The sequence below is a fragment of the Felis catus genome, chromosome X (assembly GCF_018350175.1).
Source record: "Felis catus isolate Fca126 chromosome X, F.catus_Fca126_mat1.0, whole genome shotgun sequence".
Taxonomy (NCBI): Eukaryota; Metazoa; Chordata; class Mammalia; order Carnivora; family Felidae; genus Felis; species Felis catus.
Genome location: NC_058386.1, coordinates 118,236,491 through 118,254,070, shown reverse-complemented (window position 1 = coordinate 118,254,070; position 17,580 = coordinate 118,236,491). Strand labels below are relative to the sequence as shown.

Here is a 17,580-nt window from a genome sequence, read left to right as displayed (position 1 = left end):
TGGAAGTGTCTCGTGTTCCCGTGAGAAATGGGAGACATCATTTTCACTACACAATTCTTACCCCCTGTGACAATGAAGGCCTTTGCTTTCTGAGGCTAACTGTGGGAGTAAACTTTCTGGATCTTGTGATGGCTGCATTTTTTGCACTCTTTGTGCGATGCCTCTTGTGTCCTTGGTTAAGCCATAAAAAGGCTTATTGACTTGAGCGGCTATTGAGATTAATGGATCCTACTCATCGCTGGCCGGACGATGGCTCCTTTGAATTGGAAAAACTAAATATATTTCTTAAAGTTTACTTATATTTAATTTTTAAAGAGAGATTGAGGATAAGGGGGAGGAAGAGAGGTAAAGAGAGAGAATCCCAAGCAGGCTCTGCCCTGTGAGCACAGAGCCCACCGCGGGGCTTGAACTCATGACCGTGACCTGAGCCGAAATCGAGTCTGGATGCTTAACCATCTGAGCCACCAGGTGCCCCAAAACTTCTGTATTTAAAGAAAAAGAAAGTAACTGATCACTATTTTAGTTTATCTTTATAATAATTTATAATGATGCAAGATGCCGTAATAGGAATAAAATTATTCTTTAACTGTCAAAAAAAAAAAAAAAGAAAAAGAATGTTAGACCACTGTCATCCTAAACGATTGTCTTATTGACAATTAAACAATTAACAATTGTTTTATTGACAATTAAAAGGTGGATACAAAAAACAAAATAAATGAAAGAACAGGAATTAAACATAGAACAAAAGTAAAGTCTATGTCCAACATAAATTCCCTTTCTTAAAATCTGGCCCCTACTCTGCAGCAAATTCCCTTAACTCCCCAAATTCCTCCACCTTCCCCAGAAAATCCCTGAAACACCCAGCTGCCTAGTTTAACTTGCCTTTAACGACAAGATTTACAGAGAGCACTCCCCTCTAATCTCCAGGCCTGGGGTATACAGATTACTTGTGTAAATGCTAAAAGCCAGGAAGTAAATTTAGCAGAAGCACCTGGGATGGACGGTAAGTCTCATTTTGCTGGGCTCTGTGGTCAGACTTTGCCAGCTTCAGGTCTTCCTGGGCGGCGTCCTTGGCAGATCCTAGACCTCCAGCTAAAGAATTCATGTGCCTGGACGGCAGAACGTAGAAATCTTTCCATTTCCATCTTAGGGTCTTTCTCCCTGATATAGAAAGGCAAATTCAAAGTACTGTGCTTGAATGCGCAAATTGATCTCTAAGCATAATAATGAAAAAGGCTACCTAATTCTTTACAGAAGGGTGGCAGGAATGCACATGAAAAAGACTTAAAATCAACAATTCTTTTGTTTTGTTTTAATTCCAGTACAGGTAACGTAGTTATATTAAATTCAACAATTCTTAATTTACAACTTGACTCTAGAAAAACAAAAGCCTAACTCTGAAAGCAACACAAAACCCACTCAGACCCTTTCCTATTTGCTTTCACATATTTGCAAGATCTTGTAAAACATCAGGATACTGGAAACAAAATTGTCTTGCACTTAAGAAAAAGAAAGAAAACTTTAAATAATACTTATCCTAAACTTTTTTTTTCTAAACTTCTGATAATAGACAAATGTACCCCAAAAGTCTGAGGAAAAACTTGCATTCTTTTTCTGTTCTTGAACTTGTAAATCATCATGTCTTTGAAATACAAACATAGCCCACAATCTTCTGAGAATGAAGGGAAAAATAAGATAAAGAGGCCTTTCAAAAAAAATACAAACTGCTAAAAGGGCCCCCTTGCCCATACTCTAGACCAGAACCTTTTTTTTTTTTTTAACGTTTATTCATTTTTGAGAGACAGAGAGAGACAGCGTGAGTGGGGTAGGAGCAGAGAGAGAAGGAGACACAGGATCCCAAGCAGGGTCCAGGCTCTGACCTGTCAGCCCAGAGCCCGACGCGGGGCTCAAACCCACGAACTGTGAGATCAAGACCTGAGCCGAAGTCGGACGCCCAACCGAGTGAGCCACCCAGGCGCCCCTAGACCGCAAACTTTTAACATTACTTCCGGGGACAAATGCAAATCTTAAAAGACTTCTGCACAAATAGTAAAAAGCTTTAGCCATCTGAACAGATAAACTTAACTTATTCTAGCTGTTACTTATTAACTAGTGAGTTTTATGTTATTTTAAAACGGAAGGTATAAGATGAGTTTGTCTGTATATATGTCTGTGTGTATATGCTATAGATATGGTATTGGCAATATTAATTTGTAAAAGAGCTCCATTCAATTGACTTAAGAATAAGCACTTGCAAATTAAGTATTTCTAAGTCTCAGAAATAGGAACTAAACCAAATGTTTTTCAAGTTCATGTAATCTAGAATAATTTTTGGCAAATAAAAGTTGAAGATTGTTGGTTTGATTAGAACAAGCATGTCTTTAGGGTTATCGGCATTAAATATAAAGCTTTTATTCCACATGGGTTTACTAATCAAACAAGTTTATGAAATCTCTGTTAAATATTTGTCAACCAGGAAAATAACTTGGGGTGATGACTGACACTGTCTAATATCTAACAAAGTTTTTTGTAACTTATCTAAACATGGTTGTTGAGAACAAATGAATTAAAATGGATGAAAGACCTAAATGTGGGACAGGAATCCATCAGAATCCTAGAGGGGAACACAGGCAGCAACCTCTTTGACCTCTGCTATAGCAACTTCTTACTAGACATGTTGCCAGAGGCAACAGAAACAAAAGCAAAAATGAACTATTGGGACCTCATCAAGATAAAAGCCTTCTGCACTGCAAAGGAAACAATCCACAAAACTAAAAGGCAACCTATGGAATGGGAAAAGATATTTGCAAATGACATATCAGATAAAGGGTTAGTATCCAAAATCTATAAAGAACTTAGCAAACTCAACACCCAATAAGCAAATAATCCAGTGAAGAAATGGGCAGAAGACATGAATAGACAGTTTTCAAAGAAGACATCCAGATGGCTAACAGACACATGAAAAGATGCTCTATGTCGCTCATCATCAGGGAAATACAAACCAAAACCACAATGAGATATCAACTCACACCTGTCAGAATGGCTAGAATTAACAACACAAGAAACAACAGGTGTTGGTGAGGATGCAGAGAAAGGGAAACCCTCTTGTACTATGGGTGGGAACGCAAACTGGTGCAGCCACTCTGGAGAATACTATGGAGGTTCCTCAAAAAACTAAAAATACAACTACCCTATGATCCAGCAATTGCCGTATAGGTATTTACCCCAAAATACAAAAATACAGAATTGAAGAGGTGCATGCACCCCGATGTTTGTAGCAGCACTATCAACAATAGCCAAACTATGGAGAGAACCCAAATGTCCATTGACTGATGGATGGATAAAGAAGATGTGGCGTGTATGTACAGTGGAATATTGCTCAGGCATCAAAAAGAATGAAATTCTGCCATTTGCCACAACATGGATGGAAATCGAGTTATTATGCTAAGTGAAATAAGTTGGGCAGAGAAAGACAAACATCCTATGATTTCACTCATATGTGGAATTTAAGAAACAAAACAGATGAACAAATGGGAAGAAGGGGAAAAAGAGAGAGGTAAGCAAACCACAAGAGACTCTTAAAGATAGAGAACAAACTGAGGGTTGATGGAGCTGTGTGGGTGGGGGATGGGCTAGATGGGTGACGGGCACTAAGGAGGGCGCTTGTTGGGATGAGCACCGGGTGTTGTGTGTAAGTGATGAATCACTGCATTCTATTCCTGAAACCAATATTGCATTGTATGTTAATTAGAATTTCAATAAAAATTTCAAAAGAAGAAAAGAACAAAAGATGTAAATGACATAAGAGTTTTTAGGTGATTTTTTTTAGCAGTGATATTTTATGTTATGTCTACTTCAAAATAGTTACCCAAATCTCCCCCGTGACCTTCCACTGTTGAGTTTTATTAACTTAAACCAAATGATAGGATTGCATTAATGTCTAGATCATTTCCAAATACGATAATACACTGAAAAATTAAGGCTAAGGAAGTGTAAGTTTACCTACCTTTGACCTCTTTTTACAAAAGAACTAAAGATATTTGGCTTTATTGGTAAAAATGTCCACTTATTTGGCCCACGTTTTTAAAAATGAACTATGAGGAAATGAATGTTTCTAGAAATTATGAAATGTATTCATAAATTTGCCAATCTAAAGAATACTGGAATAACAGACCACAAATTAAAGTTTCTAAGGGATAAACATTCTTTTTCTTTAAAGATTTTATTTTAAGTAATCTCTACACTCAGTGTGGAGCTCAAACTCACAACCCCGAGGTCAAGAATTGCATGTTCCACCAACTGAGCCAGCCAGGTACCCCTCTAAGGGTTAAAAATTCTAATTAATCTATTTAATTCAAGCTACTAGAAATAATAAGAGAAACAACTCTGTATACAAGGTAAGTGGGATGTATGTTTTTGGTAAGAAAGATGGTGAGGAATGAGGATGCATTTTTGTTGAGGGAAAAGAAAGTAATTTTGTTCTAAAGCAAAGCTGATTATTTCTGAATAGGAAATAAAACAAGGCACAAACTAGAATAGACACAGGAACTTATAGAAGGTTTTTGAGAAAGGAATCTTGGGAAAGAAATTTTACGTGTGATTAAGCTGGATGAAATTGAATGAATTTGTCGTAAGGGTTTTAAAAATAAGCTTTAATATCAATAATGTACTCGCGTAAAACTGGAACTTAATTTTCTTTCATCTGCTAAAAGGACAAAGTTGTTTGGACTATTGGTCTGCCTCTGATAAGAGATTATGAAAGGTTTCCCTTTACCTTTTATACTAATCTGCCTAGAAAACAAGGATTCTGTATTTTGCCAAAATAATTTCCTGTGTTTATCAGGTCTTTGATTACTAAAGTAAACCTAGTCCTCTTAATATTAAAAGAGCTAAGTTTTGCTTAGAATTATGTAGTCTTCTGTATTTGCCTGTGAAGTCTTTGTCGCTTTGGTTAAATAGATAACGAAGTATTGTTTCGATCTTATTTAGCGAAATGTTTTAAACCCTTTTTGATGTTTTTGACAAACTTCCGCAAAATCAAATTTTAAAGTCTTTGACCTCAAACTAACTTTGGGAAATATCAGAGGGTCCCTGGGATGCCTCAAAGGATTCTTCTCTGTCCTTATAAAAAGAGAGATGTTACCCTAATTAGACTTACGTGATATATTAAATTACATGGGAAGTGCTGTTAGTAAGTGGTGATAAAGCTTCCTAGGTTATATGGTATGGGTGAATGTTATTAATACTGTTCTAAAAATTGTATAAGATTCATAAAATTCTGACATGTCCTGGTATATTGTTATTAGTCATAATGCTAATTATTATCTTAAAATATTGTGTGTCACAGAAACAGCCAAATTTCCTTATCAGTTACGTTGTAATGAGCTCTTATCAAATCTTTAATCACGGCCATTTCAAGTCTTTTGTCATTTATAGATATTGTTTAGCTAAGATGCTTTTATAAAAGCTTCCTGCAAATGTGTTTCATTTACAGAGAAATTCATGGAAAGGAATATAACAGGCAAGGTAGAATACAAGTTCCTGATAACTTTTAGATCATACTACTGAACTGAGTAAGAATTTATAGAACCCTAAAGGAGAAACTGATGCCTCCGTAGAACTTCTAACAGAAGATCAGGATCAACCAGAATTAATTACATGGAACTGAGGATGATTATAATTTTTATGACTTTTTATTTAAAACATTGCTGGGCTTTTTTTAAAAAGCTTATTTATTTTATTTTATTTGTTTGTTTGTTTGTTTGTTTTTAAGTTTACTTATTTATTTATTTGGGGAGAGGGAGAGAGAGACAGAGAATCCCAGGCAGGCTCAGCACTGTCAGCACAGAACCCAATGAGGGGCTCGAACTCACGAACCAGAAGATCGTGGCCTAAGCTGAAGTCAGACGCTTAACTGACTGAGTCACCCAGGCACCCCTAAGGTTTATTTATTTATTTTGAGAGAGAGAGAGAAAGAGAGAGAGAGAGCACACACACACACACACACACACACACACACACACTCACACACGTGTGCATGAGTGTGTGTGGGGGGGAGGGGCAGAGAACAAGGGAGAGAGAGATGATCCCAAGCAGGCCCCACACTGTCAGTGCTGAGCCCAACTCGGGGCTCAAACTCATGAGCCGTGGGATCATGACCTAAGCCAAAATCCCAAGTCAGAGACTTGACCAACTGAGGTGCCCCCAACATCGCTGGGCTTTTTAATGGTTTGCTTTCCAGATTTAAGGAAAACTTTTTTTCTTTTCTCTTAAGCTACTTGTAACTTAGAGTAAAGATAAAACATTTATCTTTTTCTCCCTATCTGATCCCTCCAGAATTTACAAACTCTCAATGAGTATTTTTATATTTTCATGGAAGTACAGTTATTTCATAAATTCAGTAAGAATCTCTTCTTCTTGTAACAGGACACGCCTGGAAACTTTGGTTATATTGTGAAGACTTCGACTGGAATGTCATATTTGAGAGAGGCATGCACACATTCAGGTACGCCACACAACTTTAAGGAACTAGAGTTGATTTTATGGAACCAATAAAGCTCCTTGGAAATATTGGCCCAGTACCTTGCTTACAGGGTTCCCAGCAGCCTTACCAAGTGATTAAGGAAGGCCGCTTTCTGGCCGGCCCAGGAACCTCAGGGTGTTTGGGGGACTTCAAGGAGAGAGGCATTTTCCCACATCTATAGATATTATAGGCAAGTCTAATGGCAAGTCCTTGGCTTGGCTTCTTAGCCTCGAGAGGCTTTTAAAAGTCCAACCTGAGGGGCACCTGGGTGGCTCAGTCGGTTGAGGGTCCGACTCTTGATTTGGGCTCAGGTCATGATCCCAGGGTTGTGGGATCGAGCCCCATGTCAGGCTCTGCGCCGAGCATAGAGCCTGCTTAAGATTCTCTCTCTCTCCCTCTGCCCCTCTCCCCTGCTTTTCCTCTCTCCTTAAAATAGAATTAAAAAAAAAAAAGTCCAACCTGAAATTCCTTATGGAAAGTTCCAGCAAAGTAGATTAAAAGATTCTATGTCAGTTGCTATTTTGCTGCAATTATGTAAATAATCGAGCCAAGTTCAGAAAACCAGACTTAATTTGCAAACAAATTAGTCTTACTATGCTTATCACTGATAAGAAATGTGGATGATTGTAGAGAGAAAGATTATATTTCATTAGAAAGTATAACATGTACTTGTGGATTTTAGATTCTAGTTTTGTTCGTTGTCTTTGAGATTTTGCTTTCTACCTGCAGACTGGACTAGATCCTGAATTCTTTTAGTTTCCTCTAGTGTTTGGCTACGACTCTCCAAACCAACATGTCCAAGTTTTCTCCCACCCTTTCTAAGTTGAAATTATCGGGAACTAAAACTACACTTTCTCCAAAGCCATGCAAGCTAGTTAGACAACGTGATCTCAACGTCAGAGAAATCGCAAGAGCTCAGGTATAGACAGTCTCCATGCGTGTTGCTGTATGGGCCACTCAGAAAGATCGCCAGAGACATTCAAACTACAAACCGGGAAAATCTGTCAAATTGCCACCGCCAGCCCTCGCTCCATCTGAAGACGCTTTGAGCTGGACATCGACAACTCTTCTCCACTGGCTGCTTTCGAAACTCAGGAACTGAGATGGTAGTCTGCTCCGCTCAATAACCATTGCTTTCGTTGCCATAGAAATGCCTCTTTCTAAATACCTGATTGCTTGTGCAATATAGGCCTAACTTTGGGAGCTCAATTGCACTAATGCCTTCTGAAATGAGTCACAACTGTTCTCAGAGATATAGAGCAATCTACTGCTTAGCTACTAACCCGGTTCTGCTCGCCACAGCCATCAGCTCAGCTTTTAATATGTGAAACTCTCAGGGAAGTTTCAGAGGAGAGAACTGATGGGGCTCGGGGCAGTTTACCCCAAAACGTGCCACTTTGGCATGTGGGTTGTTTAGAGCTGAAGACAATAAAGGCCCCAGACTCAAGAAGAGCTTTACCTCCCCCTTAACTGCCTAAAAATTTTTAGATGGGGAACCTGGACCAGAAAGAGAGCTATTACCAAAAGTAACGTTTTGTTTTTTGTTTTTTTTTTTTACATAGGACATTTTCTCTGCCTCTCTGCCCGTGAATTGTCTTCATCCCATTGGATGTCCCAAACCACTACCCTCTTCTCCACAGTCCAGGACTGCATATAAGCCTCAATTGCCTGACCGACTAGGTCTCATATCTTTGGGGCCTCTGTATGTATAAAATTAAATTAAATTTGTTATTCTCCTATTCATCTCTCTTCTATAATGGGGGGGGGGTGTCTAGAAGAGTAGAGGGACATTTGTGTTTCTTCCTCTGTACAACCCTGAGGAATCCTTCACTTGGCCCAATAAATGCCTCGTTTAGACGAGACCTTTTGTTTGTCCCTGGTGCTCCGCCTCCATGTTATTCTGCTGATATTTACAAGGTCGGCCATCTGCGTAGATTATCATGTTGTACCATCTATGTTGGTTAGTCCTCAATCATTTTGCAGTTTTTACCATCTATAAGCACTTATTTGCAACGTGTGCCTTTCTGTCTTTCAAACTAGATGTCACTTCTCAAAAGTACCGTCTCACTCCTCTCAGCATTCCGTAGTTCTCACACATGCATTCGTTTCTTCACCCAGTTAGCAGTGACGAAGCACTCATCGTAAGCTAAGACATTACGCTAAATGCTTCATTTTCTCACTTAAAACCTAAAACAACTATTTAGGGAGGTACTACCATGATCCCCATTTTATACCTTTGAAACTGAGGCTGTGGAGTGGAGAAGACAAAACTTTCCCCTCTAGCCTTCCAGGTTCTTGACTGAGACGTTCCTGTAATAAGAAACCAGACTGGGGTGCCTGGGGGGCTCATTCGGTTGAGTGCCTGACTCTTGATTTCAGCTCAGGTCGTGATCCCAGGGTCATGGGCCTGAGCCCCGGGCTGGGCTCCATGCTGAACGTGGAGTTTGCTTAAAATTCTCTCTCTGTCCCTCTGCCCCTCTCCCTTGCTCACGCTCTCTCTCTCTCTCTCTCAAATAAATAAACAAATAAACAAACAAATAAATAAAAATTTAAAAATTAAAAAACAAAAAAACAGGAGGAAAATAAACACGTACAATAACATGCACAGGAGATACCCAGGAAAACGGAGCAACTGGCTGAAATGCCCAAGCTCCTGACCTTAAATAGCATCTCCAGCTCAAGGTAAAAGAAAGATAGTGGTGGTGGGGAGCGAAAAAGCATGGCAAACAATATTAAGACTGACTTAGAGTCATCCTTGTATTTCTGATACAAAGAGGGAGACACACAAGGAGAGATTTCCCCTTAAAAGCCCTTATACGAGCGTAACTTTTACTAGCCATTTCCTAGGTCTGCTGTTTCTTAAAAATAACCAACTCAAAATAATTGTCTGGGAGTAAGAATGTCCTCTTCCCTTCAGGGTCCTTCTAGCCAGAGGAAGAATCAAATGGACATGAGACGGATTAACAGAAGAAAATGAAATTTAATTTTATATGTATGTGGGATCCACACACGCATGGAAATTCCAAGGATAGTCAGGCAAAATGAGGTATATATGTCATCCTGAACTAAGGAGAAGTTGGTAGGGGTCTGGGACTTTAAAGGGAAGGATTGCAATTCACGGGGAGATGATGATAAAAAGTAAATCCTGGTAAAGGAATATTTATTTGCTGGGCCACCCAGAAACAATGGGACATAGAGGACTTTGATCAAACAAGCTTTGCTAGGCTCCTCTTCATCTTCCCTACCTAAGTGCATATCATAATGTAGTTATCGGGGCGCCTGGGTGGCTCAGTTAGTTTGGCATCTGACTCTCGATTTCAGCTCAGGTCATGATCTCGGAGTTTGTGGGTTCGAGCCAAGGGTCAGGCTATGCACTGACAGTGTGGGGCCTGCTTGGGATTCTCTCTCTCTCTCTCTCTCTCTCTCTCTCTCTCTCTCTCTCTCTCTCTCTGCCCCTACCCTGCTTGGGGCTCGCGTGCTCTCTCTCTCTCAAAATAAATATATATATATTTTTAATTTTTTTAACGTTTATTTTTGAAACAGAGAGAAACAGAGCATGAACAGGGAGGGGAGAAGAGAGAGGGAGACACAGAATCCCAAGCAGGCTCCAGGCTCCGAGCCATCAGCCCAGAGCCCGACGCAGGGCTCGAACTCACGGAACGCGAGATTGTGACCTGAGTTGAAGTGGGACGCTTAACCGACTGAGCCACCCAGGCGCCCCAATAAATATATTTTTAAAATAATGTAGGTATCTGCAGTGATAGCTGTCTTCCTGAGGCAGGTCCTCTATCTAAATGCCTTTAAGCAGTTGTCAGGAAGGTTAAAGAGCTTTTCTGTGGAGCTCTCTGGGTGGCGGCCGGCAGCACGGGTGGGGAAAGAATTCACCCACGGCAGAACAAAAGACATAAAAGTTTACTGTATACACCGCAAGAGAGTTTGGGCAGGAGAGCAAAGGAGAGACTGTCCCCCTTCCAAGAGAAGGTGGCGAGGGGCCACAGTTATAGGGTGGAGCGAGGGAGTGTGGGGTTGGATGGAGCTCCCCCTTTTTTTGTAATCCTAGGAACTGTGCCTGGTTGTATTTGGTTAGGGCCTATGGCTGTTTCGAGGCGGGTCACTGAAGGAGCCTGTTGGCATTCATCACAATCGTCTTTATTACAAAATGGCATATGGAGGGGGGGCTGCCCTTGGCCCCTAGGTAATATGCCAAAGATGCATATTTTGGGGTGAAAGATTGTGCTCCCCTTCAACCCTCTTCATCCAGCACAGTTCTACTAGATTCTGGAAAGGCACAACAAATATAGTTTTAACATTCAGTAACTGTAACGTTTTTTGCCATGCGATACATCACTTTATGAGTTGTCCATTGTGTGTTCCATACATTTTTCTCTTTCCATAGAAATTAATAACCACGTTATAGCTATTTTTTGAAGGATATAAAAATTAATATTATAAAGTTTTACGTTGGAGATGAAGGTTTCAATTAGGACATTGAAATTTACATTTTTTTATGGAAGTGATTTATAGCCTATAAAAATCCAAATCCTCTGGATGGACAGATATGTTTCCATTTCCTCCATTATTGCCTTATCTTTCATTTCTTGGCCAAAGAGAAAGAGAATGGAAAAAGGAAGAATGATCAACGACAAGTATAACTATATGTCCCTCATAATTTATTTTCATGGCTGATGTTGGAAAAAAGTTAAATGAAAATGAAGACTCTTCATTCTTTAAAAAATACTAATAAAGCAGTATCCCAATGTCATAAGATAAAAAAAATATTTAATATCAGCTTGTTTTCTGCATATATTTGTGAGTAAAGATGAAATATTGCTTGGAGAGTTGAAATTCTCAACATTGCAGTATTCCTAGATCTGATCATTAATTTCTGAAGCAGAGCATGCATAATTCGCGATACATTTTGCCTGAAGACGTTTCCCCAAAACCCCACAGAGAAAACCCAAAATGCAGCCAGATTCATCAAACAGGACTACTGTTTTCTATTCAGACCTTTCCGTGTTTTATTTCTCAGTGATTCCTGAAAAAGTCTCTCCAATTCCAAAGCAGGCTTAATGAATTCTTCGAACCTTGGCGCAAATTAATATTACAGTAATGAGTGCATTTGTGTTTCAGTAGTGGATGACTTCATTCCAGCGATGGAAGATGCCTGCTGCCGTTCTGAGGCGGAGAGGAATACATAAAGCGTCTACTACTTGCCAGGCACTGTGGATAAAAAGGTAAGACTGACAACTTTTGCCCTTCTGGAGCTCACAGCTCCAGGATGACAGAGGGAGGAAGAGTCAGTTACACAAGCGTGATGAGCATTGTGATAGGCAGGCGCAGGGGGCTGGGCGCGTGCAGAGGAGTTAGCGTGGCCTTCCGTGGGGATAGGATGGTAAGAAAAGTCTCGCTGGGGCAGAGCCTTGAAAGATGTGCTAGCTCCCTCGTGGAAAACAAGGAAGTGGATGGTCTATCCCAGGCATTGGAACAACATGGGCGGAGAGGAGAGGTAAGGGAAGATGGTTCGCGTGGGAAACCGCAGGTCTGACTGGGAACTTAATATCAGGGGCACTGGAAGGGCGAGGACTTACAGGTGCCTGATGGTGAAGCGGGATGTTGGATGCACTAGGCGGGGGCTTTATCTGGAGGGCAATGGGAAATCGTTAGTGTTTCAAGCAGAGGAAGCCAGTGGTCCGGCTCATGAAGTGAGTATTAATGAGCCCCACATCTCTTGTTGCAAGGAACGGCACAAAGTTTAGTTGCAACTAAACCCAAATTAAATTTGGCTCTGGGCATCCTTTCCCTTGCCAGGATGGCAAGAATTTGATGTTGCTTGTGTCTTAGAAATTCTTGCTCTTTTTCCTAACTTGTATAGATTCTTCCTTTATTTCAGTTATTGTTTCAGGATGAATTCAGAGTGATTTTTTTCACCCTTGGTTTTTATTATGCTTATAACATCACATCGTGTCTCACTAATTCATACTGAAGTATTCTTTTTTATCTTTTACATCTTTTTTTATTTTACTTTTTATTTTTTAAAATTTCCATCCAAATTAGTTAGCATCTAGTGCAACAATGATTTCAGAAGTCGATTCCTCAGTGCTCCTGACCCATTGAGCCCATCCCCCCTCCCACACCCCCTCCAGTAACCCTCTGTTTGTTGTCCATATTCATGAGTCTCTTCTGTTTTGTCCCCCTCCCTGTTTTTATATTATTTTTGCTTCCCTTCCCTTACGTTCATCTGTTTTGTCTCTTAAAGTCCTCCTATGAGTGAAGTCATATGATATTTGTCTTTCTCTGACTCATTTCGCTTAGCGCGATACCCTCCAGTTCCATGCACGTAGTTGCAAATGGCAAGATTTCCTTCTTTCTGATTGCCGAGTAATACTCCATTGTGTGTGTGTGTGTGTGTGTGTGTGTGTGTGTGTATATATATATATATATATATATATATATATATATATATATATACACCACATCTTCTTTATCCATTCATCCATCGATGGACATTTGGGCTCTTTCCATACTTTGGCTATTGTTGATAGTGCTGCTATAAACATGGGGGTGCATGTGTCCCTCATACTGAAGTAATTTTTATAGGAAACCACGGACCAGCATAGTTCAAAAGCTATTTGAAAAACAGCTCTAAAGTTTCTAGAAAGAAATAATTTCATCTGCACTTGATTTAGACGTCCATGTTTACAGACTGTACCTTATTTAATGTCCTCGATAATGCACTGTGGAGTATGCCATACAAGAGGACATGGAAAGGGTGATACGCTTATCTCCTTTCCGAAAAGCTTACCCTCTCTCTTCCGGGTCAAAGGGCTTTGGTCTTAACACCAGTCTGTCACTGTGGACACAAACTCCAAAAGGAAATCCTGTGTATGTGAGTATCTTTCAGGTTCTCTGCAATTTTGGATTTTGAATCTGATGGACACAGGAACAAGATTGTCACGTCCTTAGACAAAGAAGCTGTAGGGGAGGGAAACCAATTTTCCTTTTACCCTTCTAGGTCCTTCACTATAATAAAAAGACAGATTAACAGGAGAAAAACACACCGAAGTTTAATAACATAGGTGCTTCCTGTATCCATGGGAGAGACCTAGGAAAACTGAGCAACTCCCCAAAATGGGCCAAGCTGCCACCTTAAATACCATGTATTAAAGACAAAAGAAAGATATTTAGGGACTGGGGAGTCAGCTATGGGAGGTGGCCAGGCAAAGCGCAATGAACAAGGGTACGGCTGTTCGGCACCTTTAGGCAATCGCCTTCCTTCCCCACTGGTGTGTTTCTAGAGATTTCAAATCACCGTCCTCTTCCATTACAGACAGGAGGACAGCCTTATAAATGGAGATTTCCCTTAGCAGAGTAAACGCCCCTTACAAATGGGTCACTTCTACTGGCTTTTCAGAGCTTCTCCTGTGTCTGCGGTTGCTCAAAACAGCTAGCCCCCAAAAACCCTTACGTCAAAGGGGCATACTCCGGGGTGGCAAATTCTCCTTCCCTTCAGAGCAAACACCCCAAATACGAAGAGTTTTCCTGCTTTCTTGAGCTGAGAGAGAAAAGTATATATTTGCCCCTGAGGAGGAACAGAATGCACCGCCCCAAAATGTGCCACTTGGGCATGTGGATTGTTCTGAGCTGAAGGCTAAATTCGATGCAGCTGACTCAGGAAAAGCTGAGGGGGGGGGGCTACACCAAGAAGAGAGCTATTACCAGAGATAACTGCTTGTATCAGAAAGACTTGTGTGCATAGCATGGCAAATATCTGTTTACCAAACATTTGCTCTTCTCTTCTTCCTGTAAATTATCTTCCTCTCTTTGAAGCCCAGACCCCTACCCCCCTTCTCCTTGGTTCAGGACTGCATATAAGCCTCAAATGCCTGACTGCCTTCGAGTCTTCACATCTTTGTGGGGCTCCCATATGTGTGTCGTAAAATCTGTTTTTCTCTTGCGAATCTGTCTTATGCCAATTTGATGATTGGACCGGTCAAAGAACGTAGAAGGGAAGAAGGGAGAAATGTTTTGCCCCTATACCCCACTCTCCCAAAAGTACTTCAGCAATAAAAACGAAACACAAAAGCAATATCCTAATAAGCCATCTAGGCACAGTTGCTTTGAAGAACGCTCAGTATTATATCCAAGAACAAGATTGGGGGACTGTTGTGTGAGACAGACCGGAAGTTTTATACACTAGTCAGAGATTCACTCAACCGTTCATCCATTACCTCAATCAATAGTTGCTACTTTGTACCAAGCATTGTTCTAGGCACCTGACAACACAGCAGGGAGTAAGAGACATCCAGATCCCTACCTTCATGGATCATTTTTGAGGGTGAAAGCAAATAAACAAAACAAATCAGTCAAGCACATAGTTAGCAGATTGTGATAAGTGCAGTGGACAAAATGAAGCAGAGAAGGGAAAAGAGAGGTAATGAGGAAAGGTGAAGTTTATGTAGAGTAGTTGGGAAAGGCCTCCCTGAAAAGTGACACGTGAGTAAAGACTCAAAGATGATGAGAGAATAAGATGTCAAAGTGAAGAGAGCATCCCAGGCAGAGGGAAAGGTCTGTGCAAAAGCCTCAAGGCGAAGTGGGAGCTGGGGCTCCTTCTGGGCTTTCGCTTTTTGTCCCATGGGTCAGTCTGTCTCTTTCCATCTCTGTCTCCCAACACCACACGGCCTTAAGACCTATAGCTGAGTAGCAAAGTGCGTACACCCACCTTAATTTACGTCTTCACTAGGACCTTGGATATTTTTGTCCTTTGTTCTTTCATACAAATTTTGGAACCAGACAGCCAATTTGTCTGAAAAGCCTGGTTGGAATTGTAATTGGTATTTAATAGAATCCATAGATCAATTTTGGGAGAAATATCTTTATGTATTGAATCATTTTTTCCATGAACATTGTACATGGCTCTATTTAGCTCTTCTTACTAATGTATTTCAATGCCATTTTACAATTTTCTCTATAGAGTCTTGGCCATCTTTTTTTTTTTTGAGAGGGGGTGGGGGAAGGGGCAGAAGGAGAGAGAGAGAGAGAAATAGAGAGAGAATCTTAAGCAGGCTCCATGCTCAGCACGGAGCCCAACGTGGGGCTCGATCCCAGGACTCTGGGACCATGAACTGAGCCGAAATCGAGAGATGGATCCTCAACCGACTGAGCCGCCCAGGTACCCCTTGGCCATCTTTTCTTTAAAGTTTTTTATTTAAATTCCAGTTACTCGGGGCACCTGGGTGGCTCAGTTGGTTAAGGGGCTGACTTCTGCTCAGGACATGATTTCACAGTTCATGAGTTTGAGCCCCACAGTAGGCTCTCCCCTCTCAGCACAGAGCCCGATTCGGATCCCCTGTCTCCCCCTCTCTCTGCCCCCATCCCGCTCACGCACTCTCTCTCTGTCTCAAAAATAAATAACAACATTGAAACATTTAAAAAAATTAAACGAGTAAATACCAGTTAGTTGACATAACGTGTAGTATTAGTTTCCAGACAACACTTGGTTCTCGTCCCAAGTGCACTCCTTAATCCCCAACACCTATTTCACCCATTCCCCCTCCCACCTCCCCTCCAGTAACCATCAGTTTCTCTACAGTTAAAAGTCTGTTTCTTGATTTGCCACTCTCTCTCTCTCTCTTTTTTCCCCTTTCCTTGTTTGTTTTGTTCCTTAATTTTCACATACGAGTGAAATCATATGGTATTAGATTTATTCTGAGGAGGTTTCTTTTTGTTGATATTATAGAACACATGTAAAAATATTTTTTTTTAAGTTCTGCTTCAAGGATATAGCAGTACAATGGACTATAGCACGGTGACTATGAGCTTGGTCGTTGAATGCAGCCTCCCTGGGTTTGAATCCTGGCTCTGCAACTATTTTTGTGTAAATTTCTTTAAATTACTAAAATTTTCTGTGCCTCAGTTTCTTAAAGTGCACAAGGGGATAACACATGGTTGGGTTGTTGTGATTATTGAAGTTAAGATCATTAAAGTGCTCACGATAGCACCTGACTCAGAAAAAATGCTATGTAAATGCATGTTTGTTTTTTCTTGTGAATATCATATATTGATTCTATATATAGTCTCCATGCTAAATTTTCATTATTTCTCATAATTTGAGATAAGTTTTGCTTTTCTTTGTAGACCGTAAGCCAAATCAGCTGTACCTAATGACAGTTTTGTTTCTTCCTTTCCAATTCTTACACCTTCGATTATTTTTCCTGTTGTCTAACCGCACCGGCTAGCACTTCCAGTACAAATTAGACTAGAAGCGGAGATGGTGAATCTCCTCGTCTCCCTCCAGACTTTAAGGACGATGCTTCACATGTGGCATCATTAATAATGATGTTTAGTGTAGATTTTTAATAGATCACCTTTTTTCAGACCAGGTCTGTTCTTTTCTATCTGTATGGATGCTATAGAATACCCCCCGCCCCTTCTCTTGGCACAAGATTGGAATAGTCCACCCTTAAGAGGTTGTTTTCCAGGGTTTTTTTATGAACCGTGGTGAACTGCTTAGATAATTTCTCAATTATTTTTTTTTAAATTTTTTTTTCAACGTTTATTTATTTTTGGGACAGAGAGAGACAGAGCATGAACGGGGGAGGGGCAGAGAGAGAGGGAGACACAGAATCGGAAACAGGCTCCAGGCTCTGAGCCATCAGCCCAGAGCCCGACGCGGGGCTCGAACTCACGGACCGCGAGATCGTGACCTGGCTGAAGTCGGACGCTTAACCGACTGCGCCACCCAGGCGCCCCAATTTCTCAATTATTAATCTAGCTACTGTAAGAGCTAGCTAAAGGCCAGAGCTTCAATATAACAAAATCAGGGTAAGAAAATTCTTAGACCTGTACAAGGAGATTCGGTTAGTGGAGGCAGCAGAAGGGGCCTGTGTGGTGTTTCAGTGCGAGAATGCACTCGGAGCTGCTCAGTGAGGCTGCATTATGAATTAATAATGTCCTCTGGTGACCAGGCCTTTCACTACATTTCTACGTAAACTAACAACTCATAACAGTGTCTCTGCCTAAAACTAAATGCCATGAACAGTAAAAATAAGATTAGGGAG

At 40.7% G+C, this 17,580-nt stretch overlaps 1 long non-coding RNA gene across 1 annotated transcript in view; it reads left to right on the top strand.

Annotated features, from left to right (window-relative positions):
* LOC123383346 overlaps window positions 1-12,705 on the top strand; it is a 425,625-nt gene extending 412,920 nt beyond the window's left edge. Inside the window, exons 4-8 of the long non-coding RNA XR_006592951.1 lie at window positions 6,427-6,505; window positions 7,253-7,629; window positions 8,086-8,225; window positions 9,441-9,569; window positions 11,654-12,705. This is a non-coding gene — a long non-coding RNA (uncharacterized LOC123383346). The remainder of the gene's footprint in view (window positions 1-6,426; window positions 6,506-7,252; window positions 7,630-8,085; window positions 8,226-9,440; window positions 9,570-11,653) is intronic.
* Window positions 12,706-17,580: the final 4,875 nt, after the last annotated feature.